Raw genomic sequence first — 7,166 nt, 5'->3', positions numbered from 1 at the left:
GGGTCTTAAGACCCCTAGGGACATATGTCATCATTTAATGGGTCAAAGGGGGTCATAGGTCACCCTGTGACCCCCTTTGAGCCATAGGAATGATTCGAATATGTCCCTAGGGGTCTTAGGACCCCTAGGGACATATGTCGTCATTTAATTGGTCAAAGGCAGTCATAGGTCACCCTATGACCCCCTTTGACCCATATGGCCCATTCGAATATGTCCCTAGGGATCCTAAGACCCCTGGGGACACATGTTATCGTTTAATGGGTCAAAAAGGGTCATAGGTCACCCTATGTCTCCCTTTGACCCATATGAATGATTCAAATATGTCTTTAGGGGTCCCATGACCCCTAGGGACATATGTCGTTGTTTAATGGGTCAAAAAGAGTCATAGGTCACCCTATGACCCCCTTTGACCCATGGGAATGATTCGAATATGTCCCTATAATTTTTAGGACCCCTAAGGACATATGTCATCATTTAATGGGTCAAAGGGGTGATAGGTCACCCTATGACCCCCTTTGACCCATTGGAACGATTCGAATATGTCCCTAGGGGTCCTAGGACCATTGTGGATATATGTCATTGTTCAATGGGTCAAAGGGGGTCATAGGTCACCCTATGACTCTCTTTGACTCATATGAACGATTCGAATATGTCCCTAGGGGTCTTAGAACCCCTAAGAGAATATGTCATCGTTTAATGGGTCAAAAGAGGTCATAGGTCACCCTATGACCCTCTTTAACCCATATGAACAATTTGAATATGTCCCTAGGGGTCCTAGGACCCCTAAGGACATATGTTGTCATTCAATGGGTCAAAGGGGGTCATAGGTCACCATATTGCCGAATATGTCTCTAGGGGTCATAGGTCACCATATGTCACTAGGGGTCATAGGTCACCATATGTCCCTAGGGGTCATAGGTCACCACATGTCTCTGAGGTTCCTATAACCCCTAGGGACATATGTTGTCATTCAATGGGTCAAAGGGGGTCATAGGACCCCTAGGGACATATGTTGTCATTCAATGGTTCAAAGGGGGTCATAGGACCCCTAGGGACATATGAACGATTCAAATATGTCCCTCGGGGACCTAGGACCTGTAGGGACATATATCGTCATTTAATGGGTGAAAATGGGGTAATAGATCACCCTATGACCCCCTTTGACCCATATTAACCATTGTAATATGTCCCTAGGGCTCCTAGGACCGCTAAGGACATATGTCGTCGTTTAATGCATCAAAAGAGGTCAATGGTTGACCTATGACCCCCTTTGACTCATATATATTAATATGTATACATATTTGATATAATAGATATGTATATTATTAATATATATAATATACCTATGACGTTATTATATATATATTAATAACATATATATATGTATTACTTTATTATATTTAATGAAAATATTATGTTATTATATATATATGTATGTTATTAATATATATATATATATATATATATATATAATTATAATACATATTATATATTTATATTTAATATTTATGTTATTATATATATATATATTATATTATTATACATATTAATATAATAATATAATACATATTATATTTAATAAAAATATTACGTTGTTATATATATATATATATATATTAATAACATACATATTAATATTATAATATATAATACCTATTATATATATATATAAATTACGTTATTATATTTAGTAAAAATAATAATAATATATATTATATTTATAGATTGTAATAAGATTAACATAATATATTATTATATATTGCTAGATTATATTTTATATCTTTACATTATGTTTATATATATATATATATATATATATATATATATAATGTATTAAAATACATCTTTATATAGTAATATAAGTGAAATAATTTATAAATAATAAGCTATGATGTTTAAACCCGATATTCCCTCCAAAATGGGTTGGGATTTTGAATTCGCCAATCGCAACATATCGGATATCGGATCTATAATCGGGTATCCGATTCAAATCGGATATTCGATTTGGAATCGAATATTCGATTTGGCTCGGTATTTACCAAGCCTACCCGGTCAACCCAAAAGACATGTTTGAAGAGGGTTTTAGTGATACTCAGACTTCGGGTAGCCATTTGACAATGTTATTTTGATCGAAATTGAATAAAACGAAAAGGGTTTTTTAATATTGCTCTCTAGATTCCATCAATATAATTTCTGTCAAATTCTGAGTTCGATAAGTATTTATTAGTTAATTATCAATGAAGATAATTGTAAAGTGCTGATTGACATACTGATTGAAAAATAGCTATAACTTTCAAACGGTATAACATTTTTTAAATCTAAAAGTAGCGTCACATTCTATACTTCAGCTAGTATAAGAAAAACAAATAAAAATTTAAATTTGGTAAAATTTTCTATTAGTTAGGGTGGTCAGACACGGGACTTTTTTTTTTGAAAAAGTTTTGGTAGAAAATTCATATTTAATTATTTATTTGGAATAAAAATATCAAAAAATATGCGTCACATCCGGGCATGAGTCTACTTTTCATATCTATAATTATATTAAAAAAATATTATGATTTGATTTTGATTAAGGTGGTCAGACATACACCTACTTTTTATTTTCACCTTGAAATTTTCTTAGTACTGCATTAAAATTCAAACTTTTGACCAATTAATTATTTTTTTCTCCTTATAAGGCCTAGTAGTTTAGAAACTACATTCAATTTCTTACAGATTAATTTTTTTTAACTTTTTGATATAAAGTCCATAACCACTTCAAAATTATGTGTCAAGTTGACATAAACCTGATTTGCTGATTTTTCACTACCACTTAAGGCCATAGTTTGGTACACCATGATCTTGCACATACCTGAAAGGTATATATTTCATGGATCTCTTGGAAAATGTGAAGGGTTTATGCATGTCAATTAATATAGTGACTTTGAAGTTACAACCCACTCAACACGATAAGAACACAAAGGAAAACACATGGAGTGTTTCAAGTGACGTAAAAGGAATCTGCGTTACTCTTTCCCTTCAAGGCATGATTATTTTCATTGAGAAATTTGGGTCCATCATAGCACTACTATTCATTGCAATACTTCTAAGAATAACCTCAACTCTAAGTCTATCATGCATCTTCACTATAGTCTCCTCCAACATCTTGATTTTATATTGTGTTATCTCATTATGGTATTATCACAATACATGATATTTATGAGCATTGAAAATAAAAGATCATAAGAAATTTTTAATGGATTTTTATTTGACACATTTAGATGATTTACATTAGCATCCAAGGGGCCTTCTATATTCTTCAATTTTTTGTTACAAAATTCCCAACATCTAACTACACTATTTTATTTTAATCTAAACCTAATAAGTAACTTGATTAATTAAATATTTCAACATTCCACCTATTACATTTATCTAAGAAAGAGTGGAAGTTGTAAATATTTTAACCCAACACTCTAGAAATTTTTGTAAACACCAATCCTTGTTGCCTTCTTAGGAAACACCAAACTAATTGCATTAGTTGATCTATTGATTGCAAAATCTAAAGTTGTCTTCACAATGTGAGTATTTCCACCTCCCTTGCACAATGAGATACATTTCCTCCAAAATTTTACATCTAGACTCTAAGTGTTTGTAATGCCTTCTCCAGTGCTGCACATGATATGCCTTTCCTCTAAAAGTCCACATCTCATCAGAGTGTGTCTAATGTCTACTTAGATTGTGTCTAATGTATCCTTAAGTGTTGCATAAATAATTACCACCAATATATCTTCACATCGATGTATTTCCTTTGAAAGTCCACATCTCCTTCAAGTGTGTCTAATGCCTCGTCAAGTGCATGACAAATAATACTCACATCCCCCCTGCCCCCTACACCACAAATAATACATGCAATTTCTTGAATGCATCAATATATGTAACAAAGATGGATACACGATATATTTGAAAATAGCTCTGTAATTGATAGACCCATACCTCCAAAGATAACTCCATATATTGCTTAAATAATGCTACAAATAAATTTCCCATTTGAAACTCACAAATTGTGTACATACCCATAATCAAGTAATGCTTGGAATTTTGATCCTATTCAATACTTTGTAGACTTTCTAATAGAAAGAATATGGAAAGAAGTAAAGTTGACCAAAATAATAATGACTATATTTATAATACTACAATAAAAGATAGCTTGGGCTAAATAGAATGAGAAATGCAAACCTACAAGCATGTGGTCTCCACAAGGAGTTCCTATTGGTATCTCTAAATCTTGTTTTCTATTAGTGTAAAACACTTAGTCATATATAAGGCAGAGTTAGTTAGCCATCAATGTGACTAAGCTACTCTATATAGGCTGAGCCATTTGAAAAACTTGTAAATAAACATGTATATGCTGTGCTGTATAAGAGTCAAATACATCTTTGGTCATCGAGTATTTCCAGTGTAAGTCAAGCCTAGAGAATACTGAGAAGATAAAGTATATTTATTCCAAGTTACATAGAAGGTGCCAAGTACAGTTGATAATCGAATTAGAGAGTGGAGATTCATAATCAGTAGTAGAGTGTAGATTGAAGGATCAAGTACTGGATCATAATCGAGCCAAGGATAAACTCTTGATAGAGTGGTTTTAATAGACATTTTATAAATCTCTTAAACAAGTCCTTACTTTATTGTAAGTATAAAATCCTCTCACAAGGTAAGACCTAACAGTCTTAACAACCTTTAATAGGATAGATCCCTCATAGGATAGATCATCAGAAGTGATCAAAATTGTAACCTTAATAGGTTAAATTTATTAATTCAATAGTGAACATTTATGGGTGTTATCCACACCTCAGTTCTACCTTCACCTTGGAGGATTTCTAGGTAACCACATCTTTGTGTTATGTGTTTACATTTCATGCACGTGATTGATACTTATATCTACATTTTACAACATTTTATTTTACAAGTTATGTATGCTTGAATTATATATGAGATGGAAAATATGGTGAATATAATAAAATCATTTTTAAGGGATAAAAATTTGTATAGATCTCGATTCACCCCCCTCTCAGCATCTTTTTTCCCAATTAAGACTTCCAAAAATTGGTATAAGAGAATTGACTCTCTTGAAAAAGTCTAATAGCTTAGGAGTTTAGATCTTGGAAATGGAGGATACAAATTGGGAAAGGTTATTGACGATCAAGTGATTGATATCCAGCTCATATTGTAACAACTTGAAGTAACAAGATAGGAACTAAGGAAATCTCTAAAAAGGAGAAAGGATGTGGCCATTCAGCTAAATGAAAAAAATCATGAAGAAATTTATACTAAAGGACTGTTTGACACTAGAAATTCAAATGAGAGTATTGCAATAGTTGCAGATCTACTTGAGAAGAACAATATCCTACATGAAGAAGTTAGAGGATTAAAGAGAGAAGATGAAATTCAGTTAGTAATTCAATGTGAAGTGACCGAACAAAAGAAGAAAGTTGAAGAAGACAAGGTTGTGGTTGAGGAAGATAAAAGAAAAATGGCTATCAAACTTCAAGAAAGGTCATCTAATGTGAAAAATCTTACTAATTCTCAACTAGACATGATGAATCAATTGGTGCTTGTAAATCAAGAGTTAAATAGGAAGGACTTACTGAGGAATGAATTGAAAATTGATAATGAACTTATGCAGACATTGAATGAACCTAATGAAGCAATAAAGTACCTTGAAAAGTTGATAAAATCACCTAGGTCATCTAGCAACACTTCTAGAAAATAAAATATAAAGAAACATTCATCTAATGATGAAGGAGACTCATCCAAGAGTGGAGAGATGAGAAATGAAAAGATAAAAGGAAAGCCTACATGCTATCATTGTGGTAGACTTGGTCATATTGCAAACTTCTACAAAAGAAAAAATGGTGTGCAAAACCCTAAACTTAAGTTTACTGGTTATTTTTTCTACTACAAGAAGAAAGGATATCAAATACATGAGTGTAGATCAAGAATTAAAAATACATCTACTACACCTGGATTTGAAGGTTATTGTTACAATTGTCAAAAGTTTGGACATAGAGCATATGAATGTAGATCACATGCAAAACTCTCCTAGACAAATACAAATGCATCTAAGAAAGTTTTTTTTCTAATTATCACAAGATTCTACATGTGAATAAGAATTACAAAAAATGAAAGCCAGTACCAAATAATGAACATAATAAGGGTAAAGCTAAAGTGGATGTTGAATAAACAAAGAAAGAGATGAATCAAACCTAGAAGAAAAAGATGGAAGTTAGAGGCAGTAGAACAAGCGAAGTCATGGTCACCCTATCCAATGGAGAAGGTGATCACATCACTTCAAAATGATCAAGAAAGGTATGTAAGAAATTGTATATTTGATAATTTATCTTACATTAGTTCCTAATATAAAACACGCTAAAGTTAATATATGCATAAGTGAAGATGCATAAGAACAAATCTATGAAAAATGAAAAAGAATCATTTATTTGCAATGAGAATTGAACATTAGTAAGAATTATCTATATTGACGAAGTATTGCAATATGGACCAAGTACTGCAAATGTCAAACTAATGTATAGGCCAAGTTAGATGGAATAGACCAACCAACATAGTGAAGACCAAGTTCAAAGGTATAATATCGATCAAAATAGCTGGATTTGACCTAACAATGAACACAATATTAATAGAGACTATAATTAAAACAAAATGAAGTATATATTAAAAATTTGAAGACATTTTTCATACCTTGTATTCAAATTTTGAGAACAAAGAGAAGTTTGAGTGATTTGAATGATAAAACAAAAAGTGATTTTAAGGTGAAAGATTGAGCAAGTGAATATTTAAGTTGTACCATGTTGTGTAGAGAAAAGAGTTTCAAACCCTAATGAGGAAATATGGCAGCTTCATTATCCGTAAGAAAGAGTCAAGGGGTAGAAGTAAGTAATGTTTGATTGGTGAAGAATGACACCTATCCTCCGCCAAAAGTTTGAACTATTTATGAGATTTCTATAAAAGACAATTCAATGGGTGCATTATCATCAATACCATGTAAAGTGATTATGATCCATGATGTATGAAGTTGTTACATGTATAACATTGGAGAAGTTGGTGATTATGAGATTTGAGAGGCATGTGAAAAATTATGTGATGAAGGATGCATTCAAAGTTGTTGAGAG

Source organism: Cupressus sempervirens, chromosome 3, assembly GCF_028749045.1.
Source record: "Cupressus sempervirens isolate cs-2001-9-10 chromosome 3, ASM2874904v1, whole genome shotgun sequence".
Classification (NCBI taxonomy): Eukaryota; Viridiplantae; Streptophyta; class Pinopsida; order Cupressales; family Cupressaceae; genus Cupressus; species Cupressus sempervirens.
Note: the sequence above shows the minus strand (reverse complement) of the source record.